General features: G+C 43.1%; 1 long non-coding RNA gene across 5 annotated transcripts in view; it reads right to left on the reverse strand.

Moving 5' to 3' along the window:
* Positions 1–21,209, reverse strand: part of LOC133377536 (uncharacterized) — an 86,661-nt gene that overhangs the window by 14,347 nt on the left and 51,105 nt on the right. For all 5 annotated transcript variants that reach the window (XR_009760730.1, XR_009760728.1, XR_009760731.1 and 2 more), the window contains 4 exons: positions 16,810–16,904; positions 11,593–11,661; positions 7,391–7,464; positions 6,735–6,894 (listed from right to left, as the gene is read on the reverse strand). This is a non-coding gene — a long non-coding RNA (uncharacterized LOC133377536). The remainder of the gene's footprint in view (positions 1–6,734; positions 6,895–7,390; positions 7,465–11,592; positions 11,662–16,809; positions 16,905–21,209) is intronic.

A 21,209-nucleotide genomic window follows, 5' to 3' on the forward strand; every position in this document is an offset into this window, starting at 1 on the left:
CTAAAAAGAGGGTAGAGCACCTCCGTTGCCAACAGATCCACGTCCTATTCTGCCAAGCTTCCAGCCATTTTGCTATTGCTGAAATAAGGACAAAACTTAAAGCCAGCTGTTGTGCCCTTCTACGGTTATCAAAACATATTGTACAATAGCTGTTGTTGCAATAAGAAAGGCCTCCTAATTCCAGCTAAAGCACCATGTGGTTGAGGCAGGCATGTGGCTATCTTTCCCAATTAGCAGTCCCTGCTGACCGGACAGGGCCTGGCATGTTCCTAAGCATAGCTTGACACCACAGGGCTAAGAACAGCTGCACTGGGCCACTGCCAGGGTTGCTACCATTGCTCTCCTGCCTGGACTGGTTGCTACAGTGCCAGATATTATTAGTAGGCAAACCACTAAGTTGGGTGTTTCGTGCTGCTATTAGCACTAATTTGGCTCCCAGCATTCTTTTTGGCAGTTCTGAAGCAGAGGGCGCAAGGATGTACTCTTAGGAACACTCTTTGCCACTGGGATTAATCAAACAAACAATGTTCTCTCAATGACTAGCACAGATGAGAACCAAACCTTCGCCAGCCTGCTGCCCTCTGGATGTTTTGGACTACCAACTCCCATTAGCCTCAGCCAGCACAATTCCTCTTCAGTTGCCTCCATACATTATCTCACAAATCAGCTGTAGGTAAATTCATCTTACTGTGATTTCTCCAAATTAATATCCTACCAATAACAGGAAATGGAATTAACAAATTAGTGGAAAAATTGAAGGGAGGAGGTGATTTTCCCATTAATTCATTACACATCCAGAAACACTCAGAGTACTCAGAAAAAGATGTACAGCCTATGCCCCATGGGCCCAAACCTAACAGTCTTCCTGAATCGGGGGGGGGGGGGCTGTTGCATTTCTGCTGATTGTAAAAGAGACTTGCCTGAAAAAAAGGTGGCAACCCTACTTTTGATGAGCTAGGCTGACTGAGAGTAGCTGGGATTCCAAACACTGGTAGTATAATTCCAGATAGTACAGTGTGTTCAGCCAGCAAGAGATGCTGATGACAAGACTTCGCCTCCACTATGTTCAGTCCCTGGCTGAAGACCTAACAAATTTCAGAATGCCACACTTCTTAGTCCACAAGCGTCGAATAAGCATATTGGTCTGGCCCTCACTGGAGTCACGAGCCCTGATCCAGAGGTGCTCTTGTTTTTGCAATAGTGATGTCATCCCCTTCCCCTGGCAGTCTCCATGCCTTTAATAGCTGTGTGGTGGGCAGAAATTCATCAGGTGTAGTACTGGCCCTCCAGGCAGAGAAAGACTGACTGTGCTGCATTGTTGTGGACTGTAATGCTCTTAAAGGCACAGAAGCAGTCAGCCATGCCTCTTATTCTGCTCTTGGCAGTTTCCATATAGCCACATTAATAATGAGGCTCAAAAGTGCTTTTAATGTCATCTGAAAAAACACCCTAGGAGTTGTGTGATACAATACTTTGGCTATGAACACACTTGTTGCCAGAGCAAAGCGTTTCCAATGACCACACCTGGAGGGGGAATGGGTTGATCTGGCAATCAGTCGTGAAATCTCTTTGAAGCTGAATTAAAAAAAAAATTCAAGCTGCTCTCACCAGGTTTTATAGTAAAAAGGGGCAGGTTTTTACTAGCATCATGTGCACCCATTTTTAGAAAAGGGAGGTGGAGACGCACTGGAACCGGCAGAACAGTGAGCGTGTTTCTACCCTAGGTCTTACTTTGATGTCTCTTAGTTGGAAACTGAATCTTTTCTTCTTGTAGGTTCTTTTTCAGACCTCATTAACTTTAAATACCTGCTTTACCTCCCCACCAACATGTTCCTCGGGCTCCTCCAGACATCCTTTTCATTGAGCATTCATCATGATTTGTGATCCTGATGCTATCGGGGCAATAATATGTGATTGTGCTTGTGATGTTCCTATATTAATGTATATATGGTAAGTGTTGGTTGTTTAGAAGATACATGGTAAGTGGAGTGAAAGAGGGGGAGTGAATGGGCAGTAGAATGCGAGATGATTGGCTGAGTGTTTAAAATGGCTGAATGTATAAAAGGAAGAGTGAGAGTGGAATCTGGGAGGGAGAAGAGAACTGAGTGGGTTGCTTGGTGGGGTTTAGAGAGTTGTTTACCAGGAGGGAGGTGGAGTTCGGATTAGTATTGAGTAAAACCATATGCTTATGTGCCTTAAGAAGAAATCTTGTTAATCTTGTTAGCTTTGTTATCTGTGATAAATACTTAATTTGGTTTACCAAAGGCCTGATCCTTGGCTGGGGTTTCACAGACCAGAAGGGAGGGTAAGGTAATGACCAAGGCTGAAGGGGAACTGTAACAAATGGTGGCAGCGGTGAAGAGAATAACAATACCAGTATTCAGAGTCTCTGGGAATACTAGTATTGGGACGTTACTGGTGGTTGCCTAGCAGGGGGATCTGTTGAGATCTGTGCTAGAGCGGGAAGAGAAACCATAAGAGAGAGCGGTCCGGACTGGTGGAGTCCCTGGTGGTGCCTAGTGACAGGCAGTAGCCACGTGCAGGTAGGAACCTGACAGGGAGAGCCAGGGAAGGACGCATCACAGTGCTTTCTATACCATTGGACCTGTAAAAGTAATGGAGTGGTCATACTACTTAATTTGCAATAGGTGCATGTCCTGTAGTTTCCCACTAAAATTCTGTAACTTTTCATATCACAAATGTTCCAGGAGATGATTGTTTAGCATTATTGTGCTAATACGTAAGAGTGACCTTCCAATAATGTAACATTACGGAAGCATCACAGAACAACTAATAATGTGGAATGATGTGTGGACAGTCCTGTATAAATCAACCACTAATGTAGTATTATTATGTGAAAAAACATGTTGCAGAAGACACACACAAAAAACACCAGTCTGGAGGAGCCTCCAGTTTTCACTCTAAAGATGCCATTTCTTTTTCTTTTAGACCAAATAACGCATTCCTTAGATCATTTTGGCTAACTTCAAAAACCAACCTTTTATTTTCTCTTTTTTAGCAATGAAGATATTAAAGAGATCCAGTTCCACTCCCCAAAGATTCCTGTCTTCAACTCTGTGATTCTGACCCTCCACCCCAATCCCATTTTGCCACTCAAGGAATTATGGGTAAAGAGCATTTTGTGAGGCTGTCCTCAGATGATGGCCCCACTGGTGCACTTCAGTCAATGCCATGTTGGCTTTGGCTCAGTTTAGGTCATTTTCTTCCTGGTCATACTTGGCTGGATCTCAGCTATGAGCAAATTAGTCTAATTAATAGAGTTTAGGGTGAATAGGGGTGAGGGGAGAGAATAGACAGCTCCACTCTGAGAAAAACTCAAAATGACTAGCAACGGAGAACCTCATAAGAGGGCTGTAGCAGTTTCTGAGGTCTAACTTTTTTCAACCTTGAGTCCCCAAAAGTTGTTGGATCATCCCTGACTATTGGCTATGCTGGCTGGGGCTGATGGGAGTTGAGAGTCCAGGAGCAACTGGAGCGCACCACATTGGCTAGCCCAGGTGTAAGGATACTTGTGTAGTCATGGGATGGCAGGGCATGTGGCACAGAAATAGGATGCTTCCTTATGCTGAGTTAGGCCATTGGATCATACGCAGTTATTGATTGGCCATAGCTCTCCAGGATCCAAGGCACAGGTCTTTCCCACCACTTCCTGGCAGGGGTGTAGTCGTCCAGGGTCTTCGATACCTTACTTCTTTGGGAGCAGGTTCTCAGCAGGGTCCCTATGTCTCCAGCATCCTGCGAACCAGTCAGCATGAAAGGGGAGTGGGCTAACCACTGAGAAGAGTCTTCTAACATGCTTCCTTATCCTTTCCTGCTGATTGGGGCCAATCAGAGTGAAAAGAGGTGTGTTAGCCTCTTCTCAGTATCTAACACTCTCCCCTTTCATGTTGATTGGCTCTTAGGGAAGTCTGTTGTTGTGGGAGAACCAGGATTTAATTCAGCAGCAAAAAAAGGGGTGTGTGTGGCTGGGATATCACGAAAGGACCCTGCACTTCTGAATTTGTCACTATGCTACTGCTTCCTGCCTGGCCATTTAACTGGAGATGCCAGGGATTGAACCTGAGAGCATCTAAATGCAAAGCACGTCCTTTACTGCTAAGCTACATCCCTTCCCCATTCAAAAGCCTGCTTGATCAGCTTAGGGGCTTTTTTAGTAGCAGTATTTATTTATTTATTATTCTGTATACTTGCTTATCACCTTACAGTACAGTTCTCCAGGCAATGTACAATACTAATTTAAGACATTTTTTAAAAACCACATCAAGTAAATTACACATTCAAAAGAGACCCAGTGTGGTGTAATGGCAAAGGGTGTTGAACGATAACCTGGCAGACAAGGGTTCGAATCCCCACTCAGCCATAAAGCTCACTTGGGCCATTCATTGCCTCTCAGCCTAACCTACCTCATAGGGTTGTTGGGAGGATAAAATGGAGGTGGAAAACCATGTATACCACTTTGAGCTCTTTGGAGGAAAGGTGGTATATGTAAGAAATAAATAAAATATTAATATTGAGCACCAGCACAGCAATCAAACAATACAAATGTTAAAAACCAACCAACCTGCCATTCATACTAGAGACTGATATCAGAAGTTGCCAACTTTTTTTTTACTGGCTGTGCTCCTGTGCCTTTAAACATCAATCCAACATGCAACTTTTTCACCATCTCTTCATCTCCATGCCAAAAAAGGGCTTCATGTGCTCAATTTTGACATGTTGACAAGACTGTTCAAAGCACAAGATCAGAATCAGGAAAAATGCTGGCAGCCTTAAATCAGAACCGTAAGTATTAGCAGTTTTTGCCACATTGGTTCCAGAAAATAAAAGATATCATCTTACCTATTTTGTATCTCAGTCTAAGTACACAATTTTAATAATCACCACCATATCAGTGTCTGTGAGGTCAGACTATGACTCCCAGAATATAAAATGTAGCAGGTGAACACTTATGAGATTCTGAATGGCCCGGCTTGACTGGAAGAGCACACAATCCAGGAACTCCATAACCTTCCCTACTTCTAAATTACTGCATCGCTGGGTTAACAGAAAGTGGGCCTGCCACATGGACCTTAAACTTAAAACACTCAAGCATCACTGTTGATAACTGCAGTTTCAGATGTCCCTACTGTCCTCTAGTGGTGCAGATCCATAAAGACATCCAATGTCCACCAATTTGCTCAGTTGGCTTTGCGTCCTGGTTTACCCAAGGGCAATGGTTGCATAACTGAGGTGATCAGGTGCAAACAATGACAGAGTTCATGCACCTTTAATGTGTAGAAGATGACATTTTGATACAGCTTGTCATATGAGAAAAGTTGCAACTGCTAAAATCTCTTCTTCTACGTAACTATTAAAGATACCACTTTCAATAAAGACCCTGTGCTCCTTTACATTTGGTCACCTTACAAACAACTTTCCTAGAAGCATCAAACTTAAGACATCCCCTTCCTTCTACAGTCATCATAAATTACACAAACTCTTCTACAAAAATTCACCCCACTATAAAATGATTAAAGATAAAATGCCATTCTGTTAAATCCAGGAAGAAAACAATGGATCTGCACCCTAGTAATGAATTAAGAGGATATTGCTTCTCTGGTTCAAGTAACATACCTATATGAGGAGAAGCTTTTCTTGCTTTAGGCTAAAGGTATGAGAACACAAGTTCCGCAGACTCCATTTAGGAGAATCATCTAGATCAGGAGGTTGGGGAACCTGTGGCCCTCAGGATGTTGTTGGATTCCAACTCCCATCAGCCCCAGCCAATAGTCAGGGATTATGGAACTTCCAATCCAACAATATCCAAAGGGTCACAGGCTCTCCCTCTCTGATCTGTGTAATGTATTATTATTTGCAACTAATTATACATATTTTGTCCTTAGTTAGTATGGAAATCGCTGCAAGGTGGGAGAGAGCAAGTGTGGCATAGTGGTTCAAGTGTTGGACTGGGACTTGGGAGTCAACCAGGGTTCAAATCCCTGTTCGTCCATGAAGCTCACTGACCTTGGGCCAGCCACTGCCTCTCAACCTAACCTACCTCACAGGGTTGTTGTGAGGATAAAATCAGGAGGAGGAGAACCATGTTTGCATGCTGCCTTGAGCTCCTTGGAGGAAAGGTGGGATATAAATGCAATAAAGAAATAAATATAGGTGGGAAATCAGTGCTGTTCAAATGAACTAGGGCTACAATGGAATATAGGTAAAATGATGAAACTCACAAATTCAGTGAGAACACAAAATTGTACATATGTACAAAATTGTACATGTACACATTTTATGAGATAGGAGTTACTAATTATTTGAGTAGACTGATTAATCAATAGCAGGCTTCTATTACTGTCGTTAAGGCTTCAAAATATTTGATATTTTCTGTTGTTGCCTATTCCTTTACTATTTGTTCCTTGTGACTTCTTCCATTACTATTAATAATTGTATAAATCAACATTGGGACTTTCCCCATCAGTCAAGAGCTCCCAAAATCAATCACCATGGCAAGTGCCCTTCCCTTCCAGTTCCACCCGATGATGGCCTCATCTCTAATTTCACTCTGAATTTCAGAGGCACTCCAAACATGTTAAGCACAATGCAGGTCAGAAATGAGACCCCCCCAGTCCACTCCTAAGCTTGAGGGAGAGGTGGGGTGACCTCTGTCTTGGGAGGCATTCTGTGCCTCTGAGGATTAACACAAAGACCAAGATGAGACCCTTCCTCACCTTCCAGTCCTCTGTGCCCACTAGGGGCAGGCGGATGGGCAAAGTAGGTGGTGAAGACAACAAACAGGAGCCAAAACTGGTTGATCCCCGACACTGATCCAGGAGGGTGATATCCATTTTAGCATAGGAAGTGCTTGTGCTTTCTTAGTATACTTGGTTTCTAAAAAGGGAGACAGGCATTGAAATGAAGGCAGTAAGGGAATCACTGTAAAGAATTGGCACTCTGTGAAGTTAACGAAAACTCTGCCAAAAGGTTAAAAGAACAGAACATTGAGGAAGTTTAAGTGAAGCCTTTTTAGCACTGTGTGAATCACAGCTGAATAAATGAGAGAATTTGCTTACAGACCAGCAGCTGCTTTTTAAGAAAAAAAGTAGATGATCATATGAAAGCTATATGAAAGTAGTTGCAAACACAGGACCTTTGCCTTTTTCCTGAGGGCATATCACTTGCTTTTAAATTATCCCACTAAACACAGCATGATATCCATACATACAAAATGGAAAGAGCTAAAGCCAGCATTGGTGCCAAGGTATATAACCTTGCTTTCAGAAAAGATGTTGTCACTCAAGTTAGCACCAACCATCTCCACAGCAAAACGGATGTGATAATTGGGTGTGTGTGTGTGTGTGCTAAATTTTCCAACAACTATACATACCAGTTTGAGAGACAGTGGTAAGACTTGCTGGGGCAACATTGCTCTGTTGATTCAGGACTGGAAAATCACATTATCTGGAAAAGCAGGAACATACAAGGTTTGAAGTGATTTGTGGCTGGCTCAATAAAATAGTCCTCTGGTGCCATCTTCTGGCCTCTTTGAGATATTGTGTGATATTTCTATAGAGATATGTGGCTGGGAAGGAGTTTGCTGGCCTAGCATTTTCTAGCTTACAGAAGGGCCATTTTATTTGGCTGGATACTGGTGACAGGGCCACACACAGTACCCCAGAATCAGTTTCAGATATTGGTTTTGCTCAGCTTTTTACTTATTTTGCAAGGCTGTGTCGTAGAGAGGGCCCATAACTCAGTGGCAGAGTATATACTTTGCACGTGCAGTCTCAGGAGCGGGGACAGACAAATCTGTCAATTTTCAGTTCCCTGTTTCTAATTTTTTCAGTCTTAAATTCAGTTCTCCACATTTCTGTGACAATTTCCATTTTTTTTAAAAAAAATCCTTATGAAAATTCTTCAGCATTTAATTGCAAATTTCTTCTAATAAACACAGGTTTGTATGCAGTTTTGACAAATATACACATTTTTGCTAGCAATTTATCCTAATACAAAAATGCATGTTTCCCCCCCACAATAAATACATTTATATGCACACTTTACCCTAATATATGCATTCTGTACACATTGCTTGGCTGCAGAACTGCACTGCAAAATTTGGAAAAGTGTGGCTTTCAAAAGATTGCTGTGCTTCAGTCACATAATGTTTTGGAAATTATGAATTTTGGGTAAGTTCACCTTTAAATGTGAACTGAATATAATTTCTCCCTCATCTCTACTCAGGAATCAGGATAAGTCCCTGGTGTCTCTAGGATCCCAGGTAATCAGCCCAAGAAAGAGAGTCACTGCCAGCCAGCCAGAACAGACAATGATGGATAGGCTTGCCAGGTCAGAAGCATCCCATACCCCGAGGGGCGGGCCTTAGTGATGTCATGGGGGCATGCCCTAGTGATGTCATAGGGTCAAGCCCTGGTGGTGTCATGGGGCGGGCCCTAGTGATGTTATTAAAAGCATGATACATTAAACATCAAACACAGTTGCTTGGAGCATACCACTCAAACAAAAAAATTATCTGATTGGAAATTAATATAGAAATCTTAGCTAAATGAGGGTGTTTCCAGGTCCAGCTGAAGTGACAGGATGATTCCTTCTCAGCTGCTTAGAGAGTCTGGGTAAGGAACATTTAATTTAGCCTACTTGCTTCTGGCAAGAAGTGTTTAAGTGCCCGCAGGCCAGGCCAGTCACCAGAAGGCCGCTGTAGGAAGAAAGGAGCCTAGTGTTGTGCAGATGTTAGATGGGAGCATTCAGGAGTAAAGATGGATGCCCCTGAAGGCTGCAATTCTAAACACACTTATTAAGGGACTAAGCCCATAGAACTCAATAGGACTTACTTCTGAGTAGATATGGTTAGGATTGTGCTGTTGGGTTGGCAACCCCCTGTCTGGGATGCTCTGCCTGCCTTTTAACGTGGCTGCTCCAAAATTTCTTTACAGATTTGACCCTTCACTACAGAGAGAGGTTTGAGAAATGAGGAAGAGTTAAGAAGATTCTCTCCTCTTTCCTGCCTGCTCTGTGGGCTGCTATAAACTCACTTTGACAGCCAACCCAATTCCAGTCAGTAATAATTAACAGAGAGAAAACACACATGGTTTGGCCTACCTTCACAGGCAGTAGATTGAGAACAACAGCAATTGAAGCTACACTTCCCAGTATGTGAATTCTCTTACCACCGCAAGGAACAAACCATCATGTAAATAACAAGGTGCATCATCAGTGAGTTTAAGGGAATTGAGCTGACCACATGGAACCACTGCTGTTGTTGTTTGTATGGATGTAAGGGAGTAAGGTCAGATGTAAATAATAAATAAATATAAATAATAATTTATTATATAATAATAAATATAAATAATAAATAAATGAAATGCACATAGAAAAATCAGTGATGATTTCCTAAATGCAGTACCATACCAACCACAACAAGATCCCCATGAATAAGATAGAAAGCTCAGCATCCCACAACCAGTCAGGGTTCCTAACCAAAACTAAAAAAATCCTGACAGCCAGTCAGCCAAGGTCACAGAAATCCCAGTGCAGCACAACCTGACCTGGGGGCTGCAGTTAGTGCAGAATGCTACGGCACGATTGCTGATATGAGTGAGCCCATATCAGCATATAATACCTCTGCTCTGAAATCTACACTGATTGCTGATTTGCTATCAGGCCAAATTCAAGGTGTGATTTCCATGTTACAGGTTCCACATAGTACTTGTTCTGCTCTTGTAAGAAATTTATCCTTTGGAACTCCCTGCTTATTTATGTTAGCCAGGTGCTTTCTTGTACTAATTTTGACACCAGCTAAAAACATTTTAGGCAAGCCTCCCCAGGCATGTAGAAGCTATTATGTTTTTTATCTGTTTTTAACTCATTGTTGGTTTTATTATTTTGAATGTTTTTAAATACCTCTTTAACTATTTTTGCCAATAATTTTATTGTTTTAATTCCTTCTATAATTCCTTTAATTCCTTCTGTTTTGAGTTCCTTCTGTCTTACACTGCGTCAGGCCATTTTAAACCATCTAGCTCAGTACTGATGACATGGACTAGCATTGGCTGTCCAGGATTCCAGGCAATAGTCTCTTCCAGAGATTGAATTTTGGGCCTTTGCATGCAAAGCATGTGTCCTACCACTGAGCTACAGCCCTGTTTTAAAAAGTATATTTTAAAATTGTTCTTTTGAATTCGCTGATGAATGCACAGTATACTAGGGCAGATCCACACCATTCATTTAAAACACATTCAACATACAATTTGAAGCACATGAATTCCACCACAGAATCATAGGAACTGTAGTTTGTTAAGGGTGGTGGGAACTATAACTGTGAGGGGGAAACTACACTTCCCAGGATTCTTTGGGGGAAGTCCTGCACTTTAAATGCAAGTTGGATGTGCTTTAAATGTATTATGTGGATCTGTATTACTTCATAAACTTTGCCTGCATATAAATAATTTTAATTAAAATTTAAAATGGAAATAAGATACAAAGTTGACTAGGTTCTATGCATAATTTCTTAGCCTAATCTGCCCCTCAAGGTGAAAACAACAGAGGGGGACCATGACCACCGCAAGGAAGAAGGGCACACTTAAAATGTAGGGGAAACAATAATTTGTAAATAATAATTTACAACCATAGTGTGAAATCAGATACATATTAAGACGTAGTATGAAGAAATATTTATATAAGCATGAATGTCAAAGATGTTTATTATTTACACAACCTGTAAAGATATTTATAATATAATCCTATGCATGTTTACTCAGAAGCAAGTCCCAGTGTACTCAAGCATGCACAGGACTGAAATTCAGTGATAAGGAACTTCACTCACCCAATCCAAAATTCAGAATCATGCCACATTAAGCTGTTTTGCAACTGTTGTATACTTGTTAATGGTTATTGTATTTTAAATGGCTTTATATCTTGTTGTGAACTGCCTTAGTTTCCAACCCTACCTCACAGGGTTGTTGGAAATATTCCATATACACACACATTGGAGATGTAAAAATATATACATACATACCATATAATAGTTCATTGTCAAAACCAGTTGGCCATTGGAGAACTTTTTTTAAGTATTAGTTTTCTGCCAAATACAAGCAGTGACACCTAAGTAAGCCCTGCCTAACTGCTTAAAAAGGGGGATCAGAGGAGGACAGAAAGATTTACAACACAATCCTTTTCTATGTTCATTCAAAAGTCCCATTGATTTTCAGCACAGTCTTAACCATGTCTACTGAAAAGTAAGTGCTACTGAATGCAATGAGGTTAACTCCCAGGTATGTGGAATTAGCATTGCAGCTTTACTCCCAGAAAAGCTTCATATTGGGAAGGTTTTCAGAACAGGTTATGAATAAAACAAATAGTCTGCCCTCTTCAACAGTCCAGTAACATTTAAACTTGTTTGACTCCTTAATTAGAAAAGTATAACACTGAAGCATGTACACTTTTTAAAACTTCTATTCAAAAATTATTTGAAAAATAAAATGTATAATATACCATTTTTTCCAAGTAATTAAAAAACCTGCATGTACACTTTTATTATAATTATAACTGAAATTGTTTACTATGTATACCCACCACGATCCTGCTGTTATCGTCTGTTGTAGTGTAATCCTATGCATGTTTACTCAGAATCAAGTTCCAATCCTGTAAAAAGAAAATTTTATGCTGCTGAAAGCTACATATTTACTGAATTCCTGATGTGAGACAAGCAGGAAAAGGAAACTGTTCTCAGAACTTGAAATGGGGTTTAGGTATTGCCTGGGGGTCAACAAATCTTGTCAATTGCAGCCCTGACTTCACTTATTGGCTAAAAATCTGAAAGGGCAGGGATTAGAGTAGCCGGTACTAACAGAAGTTGTGGGGGGTATATATTTTGAACCAGACCACCTAGAAACTTTTTTTTAATGAAAGCTAAGAGTGCAGAGATTAAGGTGACCCACCCGGAGACCTGGAAATGACCCAAAAAAACCGGAGTCTCCAGGTGAAAACTGGAGACTTGGCAACCCTAAGTAATGGACAGCTTCAAATGGAGATTTCCTTGCTACTCGTTCTGCAGTGGCATGCAATATGTTTCCAATTCTGTGCCTGTGTTTCCTCCTGGCCTATTACTGGAAGGACTACCGTTACAGGAAGGGCATCAAATTCAAAGGGGTTGGGAGGGACTAATTTACCCAGAGATGTTCAGGGGAGATTAGCTGATGGCTCTTAATGGCCTGCAAGTATTGGAATGGGATGCTGCTCCCCATTAAAGAATGTTGTAATCCAGGTGTCTGTGAAGGAAGCAAATGGAGAAGTTTGCAGTTTGGGCATGAGACTGAAAAGGGCATACAGGGAGTTGAGTTGGACTCTGCAAGAATCATAAGGTGGTGAACTTTGGGACACTTGGCAGAGTCGTTAATACTGTACCTCCACCTATGTTCAACCTATATATTTGTAAATAAACACAGATATTATAAAGCACTAATAAGACTCCAGGGATTTCCTTCCAAAAGAAACTAGGTCCAGGCAAGCGCTGAACCTCTGAAATCTCTGGTTGTGCATGACAATATATTGGAGGCAGCCTTCTGATAAGACAAAAAAGTTTTTAAAATGGTGGAGATGGAGAGAGAATATCTTGCTAGGAATGTAAAGTAACTCAGTTTCAGGATTGTGAAGCAGCCAGGTTTAGTTTCTTACAAAAATAACTAACAGATACAAGTGTTTATTTATCTAGTCCATTTTTCAGTGGCCCAATAAGAACAGTTTTATGGGTGATGTGAAAAAACAAGATTAAAATCACAATTCCAGTAAAACAAGAACCAGTAAAGCAGCAAATTAAACTATAAAAACAAAACAACAGTTTCAAAGCAGAGGTCTAGACAGTAGTCCATCACAGCAACAATCAATTAATACAGAAAGCCAAAGCGATCAATTCCACAGAATTAGAACAATCATGCTAAAACCACAACAGAATGCAGGGATTTATTTATTTTTAAAGAAATGGTTAGAGAAATCCTACCCACTTAGGGTCAGGGGGATCTATATTGGAGTCGTCACTGTATCCCGAGCTCTACTGACTCACAATAGTCTGTTGCAGTGGTTTCCCGACCCTTAACTATGTCTAAGTTCTAGGGCTGGCATACTTTATTTATTTATTATTTATTTATTTAATTTGTATCCCGCCCTTCCTCCCAGCAGGAGCCCAGGCCGGCAAACAAAGCACTAAAACACTTTAAAACATCATAAAAACAGATCTTAAAATACATTAAAACAAAACAGCATTAAAACATTTAAAAAAAAACTTTAGGGGCATGGGGGGCATGTCTGGGGAAGGAGGGGACTTGGGGTACTGAGGAGCCACAGCTCCCTTTGCCATAACCCCAACGGATGATGTTTTAGGACCTTCCAGTGCTTGAGCACTGCCAGCAGACCAGTGATGATGACAGTGCTTTCCAGTGCTACTGCTGCAGCAACAAGGATTATTGCAGGCAGCAGAGCCCTCTCTCTGCCTATGGATCTCTCTCGCCACCAGCAGAGAAGAAGGTGCACAGCATTCAACAGCCCCTCAGCTGCCCTTCCTGGGAGTTTCAGATTACTCCCTAAAAGATTTGTAAAGGCCTGGGAAAATTAAAAGGTATTGTCCTCCTGATGCCTAAAATTGCATTAAGGCAATGTCAGGCAGACTTCTTTAGGGAAGGCATTCCACAGATCAGGGGCCACTGCTGAGGAGGCAATTTCTCAGCTATCAAGGCATATAGCTGAAATTCATCAGGAGCAAAACAGAGGAAAGAACAAGTATTCAATAAATAAAAGAAAAGGCCTTTTCAGTTGTGGCTCCCTGTCTGTGGAATTCTCTCCCCAGAAAGGTCTGCCTGGCACTTTCACATCTTTTTGGTGTCAGGTCAAGACTTATCTTTTTCCTCAGACCTTTGATGGACTGAGTTGATTCTGTTTTATTATTGGTGTGCCGCCAAAGCTTCCTATGGCTGCTATGGGGAGCGATTTTTTTGTTTTCTACATGTTGTATGAATGTTTTAATATTTTATACATTTTTTTCCCTTTTTCTTCTGTGGTATAATGTATTTTTGTGTGTATTTTTTTAAACACACAAAAACACTTGGGGACCTTTTACGTAACAAGCAACTAACACATTTAATAAATAATAATAATTATAATAAAATAATAAACAAAGAAGGAGCAGAAACATGAAACGTCCCTCTAGACCAGTGGTTTACAAATGGTATTCAGAGGCGGCCGTGGTATCCTGTCAGCAGTGGCAGCGCTGAACTTGTCAGGATGTAAGGTTGAGGGAGCTCCAGGTTGGTGGCAACAGCCCTGAGTATGCACATTGCACGCACACACCTGTGGGAGGCCTCCATCATCCTGGACCACCCCGACCTTGCCACCATCAGCTTGCTCTATCCCAGTCCCAACAAACACAGCACTGCTGCTGCTGGGACACTGCCCAGGTTCCTTGGAAGCACCTCAGGAGGTTATAAATGGGACAATCAGGACTAGCAAATAAACTTCCCTAAAAGGTAGCCTCCTCACCACCACAGGCATGCCAAGACTGTTTTTTGCTCCTTTTTCACTCAGTCCATGTGAAGTCACTGCAAGGTTCCCAGCAGGGCCAGTGCCCTGAATGAACTGTGTTTGCATTTGATTCTGGGGCATGCTCTAGCAAAGTCCTGGAGTTCAATGGCAGATGAATCAATGTGGGAAAGTGTTGCCTGAAGGTAGGATGTGTGAAAAACCACAGGGCTAGAGGCTAATGACTCTTTAACCAAGGTACAGATTTTGACCATGAAACTCAGGGCCAAACTTAAGGTGATGTGGATTGTGTGCAAGCAATTAAATGCTCGTGGGTTTCAAAACAAATAAATAAGTAAAAGATGGCTGCTGTGGGCTCAACCTGAGCAGGAGCAGGATAGTAGTACGTGAAGAGGAGGTTAACCTTTTTCCTCATCACCATGTCCCAGATAAAAAATTCCCTTTGGAAGCTCCCACCAGCTCCACAATGAGAGTGTCCCTCTTGCGTCAAGGGAGGAGGGCAGTTTCCTCAGGACCACACTGAAATCCCAGTTGTGCCTGGGAATTCCTGTGGCAGCTATTTAAATGTTTGTTTTTTACTGGGGGGGGGATTCATTTTCACACTTCTTGAAACAATATGCAAACTGAAACCCAACTACCCTTCAAAATTCAGACTTCTCTACATTCTAGGACAACACCAGAACAATGATGGAGAAAGATAATACAAATGGATTCAATCCCTCACCATGTTCTCTCCTGCTGAGTGTAGTGGTAGAAGAACCCGCTCCACTCAAACTTCCCTCTGTCATGGAGCTATGAATAGTATATGAACACCAGCTAAGGCCTGCTCTTAGTAGCCCTCATTAAAAAAAAACATTTCTAATCATGCAGCATCCTTCCCAGCAAAAAGGGTTATTCCCAGTGTGATGAGCAAGGGAAGCTGATCGCTGTGATGATGGACAAGGAACAGGACTTGATCACCTCAGGCAGCAGGTGGGTGGGGGTGCCAATTTTTCATGCTCCTTCATGTGAAAACAACACCCACAATTCCTCCCTGCAAGATGAAATCTAGCAGAACAGGGAGAGGTACTCTTGTATCCTAGTAGCCTTGTCTGCTCTATGCTGTGTTGGGTTTCTTATTTATTTATTTTTACTTTATTATACATTTATATCCCATCTTTCCTCCCAGGAACTCAAGGTGACATACATGGTTCTCCCTCTCCTCATTTTATCCTCACAACAACCTGTGAAGTAGGTTAGACTGAGAGACAGTGACTGGCCCTAGGTCACCCAGTGTGCTTCATGGCTGAGTGAAGGTTTGAACCCTTGTCTCCCAGGTCCTAGTCTGACACTCTAACCACTACACTGGCTGCTTACAGGTGTGGTGTTTAATGCAGGAGAACATTCAAGATGCAATTCCCCATCTGAAGTGATATAGTCAATAATACTACATTAGGACTATACTGCCTGCCTCATTCCAACCTATTATAGGCTTCAATCTTATTTTTTCAGCTGGGGAGAAAGACATTTATACCTTGGTGACTCTGGTAATAGTTCCCAGATATTCAGCCTGGGAGTGAGAGGAGAATGGAGTTCATAACTGGGAATGTCTCAGAACCAGGGTTCAGTAACAAGCAGGAAAGCTTGTTGCCCTTTTGTAGAGAAATGGTTGGGTGGAAGTAGCTGTCTTTGGCTGTCAGAGGTTTCACTGTGGTTTGGTGTCTCAGATGAAGCTTCGGGAACAGACTCTTTTGCCAGTAACATCCACCTTCCTCTGATGTTATCACTGTTCTGCAGAATGAACTTGCTGAGCTGTTACTTGTGGTGCCTCTGGGGAAACCAGAAGCTCCCTAACACTCCAGTCTTTGCCTGTGTTTGCACAATACACACAATCCCAGAACAGAGAGAGAGAGATGGTGGCTGGATTTATTGGAAATTAATTTAATTGGAAACATGCCACTGAATTTGGTAACCACTTTTCCATAAAATATATAGTGTCTTAAACCAAATAAGTGTTGCTCCTATCAAGAAATGTCTGTGTGTTGGAGGAAGCTTCCCATCCAGTGCTTCACTGGAGGGTCCCTTCCCCAACCCATGCCAAGTAGAAAATCAGTCTTACAGTGATGGCTGGTAGGCACTGGACCTGCCAGGGTTGCTTGCATGGAGGTTGTGGAGGTATGGACAAGTTTTTCTGGTTCCCTCCCCCATCCTTCTTCCCTTGCAAAGATACTGTGGACACTTAAGCACTGCAGTTTGCACCTGCTAAACTGAAAAGTGTTTTACCTTGGTTCAGAAGGAGGTCCCCTTGTTTTGGTTGCTTCTCTTCTGGGAGAAATGTTGTATGGTCTTCTCCTGTTCTGGGTGCTCTCCCTATCCTCCTTTGCAAGGAAACGGTGGACACTTAAATATTGCAATTTTATCAACACTTAGCACCTATGTGTTTTACCTTGGTTCAGAAGGGGTCCCTGTTGTCATAATTTCTAGCAGGGCTGGTTCTAAAGGGTAGCCAGGTGGGGCACTGGCCGAGGGCCCCTGGGGCTACAGGGGCCCCTGTGGGGCTCCTGCACTCCCCTTCCGCAATCCACAGCAGGATTGCTGCTGTAGATAGCAGAGCAGGAGCTTCAGAGCAGCCCACCATTCCCCCACTTCACCTACCTTTCTCTGTGCTGTTTTTTGCTGCTGTGCACACTGCGCGCACAGGTTTGCCATCAATCAAGATGGTGGCCGAGGTTTCCCTAAGGGGCTGAAGCCTCTGCTGCCATCTTGGTTGATGGCAGCAATGCGAGCGTGTAGCACGCATGCGTGCCATCAACCAAGATGGCGGCAGAGGCTTCAGACCCTTAGGGAAACCTCGGCCGCCATCTTGACTGATGGCAAACCTGTGCATTCAGTGAGCGCCACTGAAAAAACAGCACAGAGAAAGGTAAGTAGAGTGGGGGAATGGGGGGCAGCTTGGGATCTCCCGCCCTGTGATCTGTGGTACCAATCCTGCAGCGAATCGCAGAAGGGGAGTGCCGGGGCCCGGGGCAGGCTGGTGTCCAAAGGCCCCGGCATGCCTGGGGCCAGCCCTGATTTCTAGTGTGGCTTCAGACCACAATAACTGTACATTACTCAAATGTAAGCCTCACTGAATTCCATGGGAATTGCTCCCTGATAAGTGTGTATAGATTGCAGCCTGAATTGGTTAGGATTAAGAGTACCACACAAGACCCTCCCAAACTAAAGATTGCCTTATATGCCCAGTTGACGACTGTGCTCTGCAAGTGAGGGCCTCCTGCAAATACCATATTATCAGGTCCATTCCACACAATATAGGAAGTAGACCTTTAGTGTAATGGCACTGACACTTTGGAATTCCCGCCCCTTAAATATTACAGACTCCATCTCTGTTATCCTTTTGGCACCTACTGAAAATCTTCCTCTTTCAACAAGCCTTTTAAGTAGAGACCTTATTCCAGTCTGCATCTGTGTTGGAACTGCTTTTTTTAAACTATTTTTTATTCGGTTTTATAATTCTTTAATACGGCAATAATACTTGAGAGAGATCACAGCATGATAACAGATGTTCCTCAAAGGCTACTATGATTGCAATATGACTGATCCTACAGAACCCTTTGTCAACCTGGTGACCTCCAGATGTTTTGGACTACAACTCCCGTTAGCCCCAGCCAGCACAGAAGGTAGCAAATCCTCTAAATATTGTTGAAACCTGCACTAAGTTTGATCGTATATGGTTGAAGTTTTTTGGGCATACAGCAACTTGAACAACTGTGCTAAGTATTTTCATTTCTCCTCATCTCACCCCATTTCCCCATCTCTGCTACTATATATGCCTTGACTTACAATCTTGATTTAGAGTTGCATAGATGAGAGAAAGGAGGGGAGGGATTGAAATTGGGTGCGGGGAGGACATAGCTCTGGGACTGTTGGGTACTTAAAATATTTTTAAAACCTTGTAAAAAGTTGGGAAGGAAGAAGGTCAAGCACATGTGGAGGGGGTGGAGATGCTGGGTGGGGTCGGGGGCTGGAGGACTTTGGGGGGAAGATGTAAGGTGTTGCACTTATCCTTTCTATAACATTTACAAGAACAAAACTTCAAAAATCAAATAGTAGATGTGTTAACTTTCCCATTGAAATCAACGTGATTTAAAAGTGCTTAACTTTTAGCTAGATTGTGCTGCTTGATTTTTCTTTGTTTAAAGGACTAATATGAAGCAACCCAAGGCCCAGTGTCTTGAGAAACAGAAGGCTCTCTTTATTTAAGACTGACATGCCAGTGACGTTATGGTAAGATAATCATTGGACAAACCGAACGTGAATCACTGGGGCTGTTAAGTTGTCCCTTGTCATGGAAGAATCAGCCCACACAATTATCATAAACTGTTGTTTATGTTTCTATTCAAATCACTTGCCGTCACGCAGCCTAAACTAGTTCATGTGCTAATTTGCATTAAATGTCATGCACGAAAAGCTGCACACACACAAAGTGGCTGTGCTATGGAATAATGAATTAGTGTGGGTTTGTAATGTGTTATTAAAACCAGGTTTTTGTGAGATGCTAGTGAAGGGGGCTAGAGATGCTGGGAGGTGGTCAGGGGCTGGAGGTTTCTTGGGGGGAAGATGTAAGGTGTTGCACTTATTTATTTATTTATTTATTTATTTATTAAATTTATTAGTCGCCCATCTGGCTGGTTGTCCAGCCACTCTGGGCGACGTACAAGATAAAAAAAACAATACATTAAAACGTTAAAATTTAAAACCATAACCGTAAAAACCTAACCCACCTCAAAAGCCTGCCTGAAGAGCCAGGTCTTCAAGGCCCAGCGGAAGCTCATCATAGAAGGGGCATGGCGGAGATCATTTGGGAGAGAGTTCCACAGGGTGGGGGCCACTATTGAAAAAGCCCTCTCTCTAGTCCTCACCAGTCTAGCTGTTTTAACCGGTGGGATCGAGAGAAGGTCTTCTGAGGCTGATCTTGTTGAGCGGCATCCCTGACGATGCTGGAGGCGCTCCTTCAGATAGACTGGGCTAAAACCGTGTAGGGTTTTAAAGGTCAAACCAACACCTTGAATTGGGCCCAGTAAACAACCGGTAGCCAGTGCAACTCCTTCAGCACTGGAGTGATGTGATCTTGCCGGTGGCTGCCTTTAATCAGACGAGCCGCCGCATTCTGTACCAGTTGTAGCTTCCGGACCGTTTTCAAGGGTAACCCCATGTAGAGCGCATTACAGTAGTCTAGGCGAGAGGTGACCAGGGCATGTACCACCGGTGGGAGCAGATGGTTGGGAAGGTAGGGGCGCAGCCTCCGTATCAGATGGAGTTGATACAGCGCCGCCCGGCTCACAGCCGAGACTTGAGCCTCCATGGACAGCTGGGAGTCAAGAATGACCCCCAGGCTGCGGACCTGGTCTTTCAGGGGCAATCGTACCCCATTGAGCACCAGATCCACATTCCCCAGCCTTCCCTTGTCTCCCACAAACAGCACCTCGGTTTTGTCAGGGTTCAGCTTCAGCTTATTCCTTCCCATCCAGCCACTCACCGACTCCAGGCACTTGGACAGGGTTTCTACAGCCAACCTCGGTGAAGATTTAAATGAGAGATAGAGCTGCGTGTCATCCGCATACTGATGACATTGCAGCCCAAATCTCCTGATGATTGCCCCCAGCGGCTTTATATAGATGTTGAACAGCATCGGGGAGAGGATGGAACCCTGTGGCACCCCACAAGTGAGAGGCCAAGGATCCGAGACCTCATCCTCCAATGCCACTCTTTGGTACCTACCAGAGAGGAAGGAATGGAACCACTGCAATACAGTGCCCCCCATGCCTAACCTCTTCAGGCGGTCCAGGAGGATAACGTGGTCAACGGTATCAAAAGCCGCTGAGAGATCAAGGAGGACAAGGAAGGTGCATTCGCCCCTATCCCACGCCCTCCTCATATCATCTACCAAGGCGACCAAGGCTGTTTCAGTCCCATGTCCAGGCCTGAAGCCCGATTGAAATGGATCCAGATAATCCGCTTCCTCCAAGTGCGCTTGCAACTGCGTTGCCACCACCCGCTCAACCGCCTTGCCTAAGAATGGCAAATTTGAGACTGGGCGAAAGTTGTTCAGATCTTGGGGATCCTTTCTATAACATTTACAAGAGGGAAAGTTCTAGGTATAAGATGTAGAATCATAGAATGAAGAGTTGGAAGGGGGCTATCGAGTACCTTGCTTTCCAAAATATGGAGTTGGACATCCCCAATGAATAAACAAGAAAAAGGGGGGGGAGGGAGGGAGAGAGAGAGAGAGAGAGAAGAGAAGCCGCTGATCAGAAATATATGAGATTATTGACAGACTGGAGGGACTGAAGAACTCATTAGCCTTCTTATGTTCTTCTGTTGAATCACTCATAATGCATTCCCATGAAAAAGAGTGCTGTGAATAAACTGCTACTGATTCAAGGACCAAGTGAGCCTTCTGGTTTTTCCACCCAGAACTCTGAATCCTCCATCTCATCTGGCAGTCATCAGATGGAAGTGGCCTGTACAAATGGAGAGAATGTTAACCTAGGAAGTTCAGCACTACCAAATTTTCCACTCCACTTGACTGTAGAAGACAAGCTGTTTATCCTCCCTGATATGGAAAGAGGGCTTCTACAAAAGATATTAAACCACCTGCAGACTAAAATTCCACAAACTGA

This window comes from Rhineura floridana, chromosome 2 (genome assembly GCF_030035675.1).
Source record: "Rhineura floridana isolate rRhiFlo1 chromosome 2, rRhiFlo1.hap2, whole genome shotgun sequence".
Taxonomy (NCBI): Eukaryota; Metazoa; Chordata; class Lepidosauria; order Squamata; family Rhineuridae; genus Rhineura; species Rhineura floridana.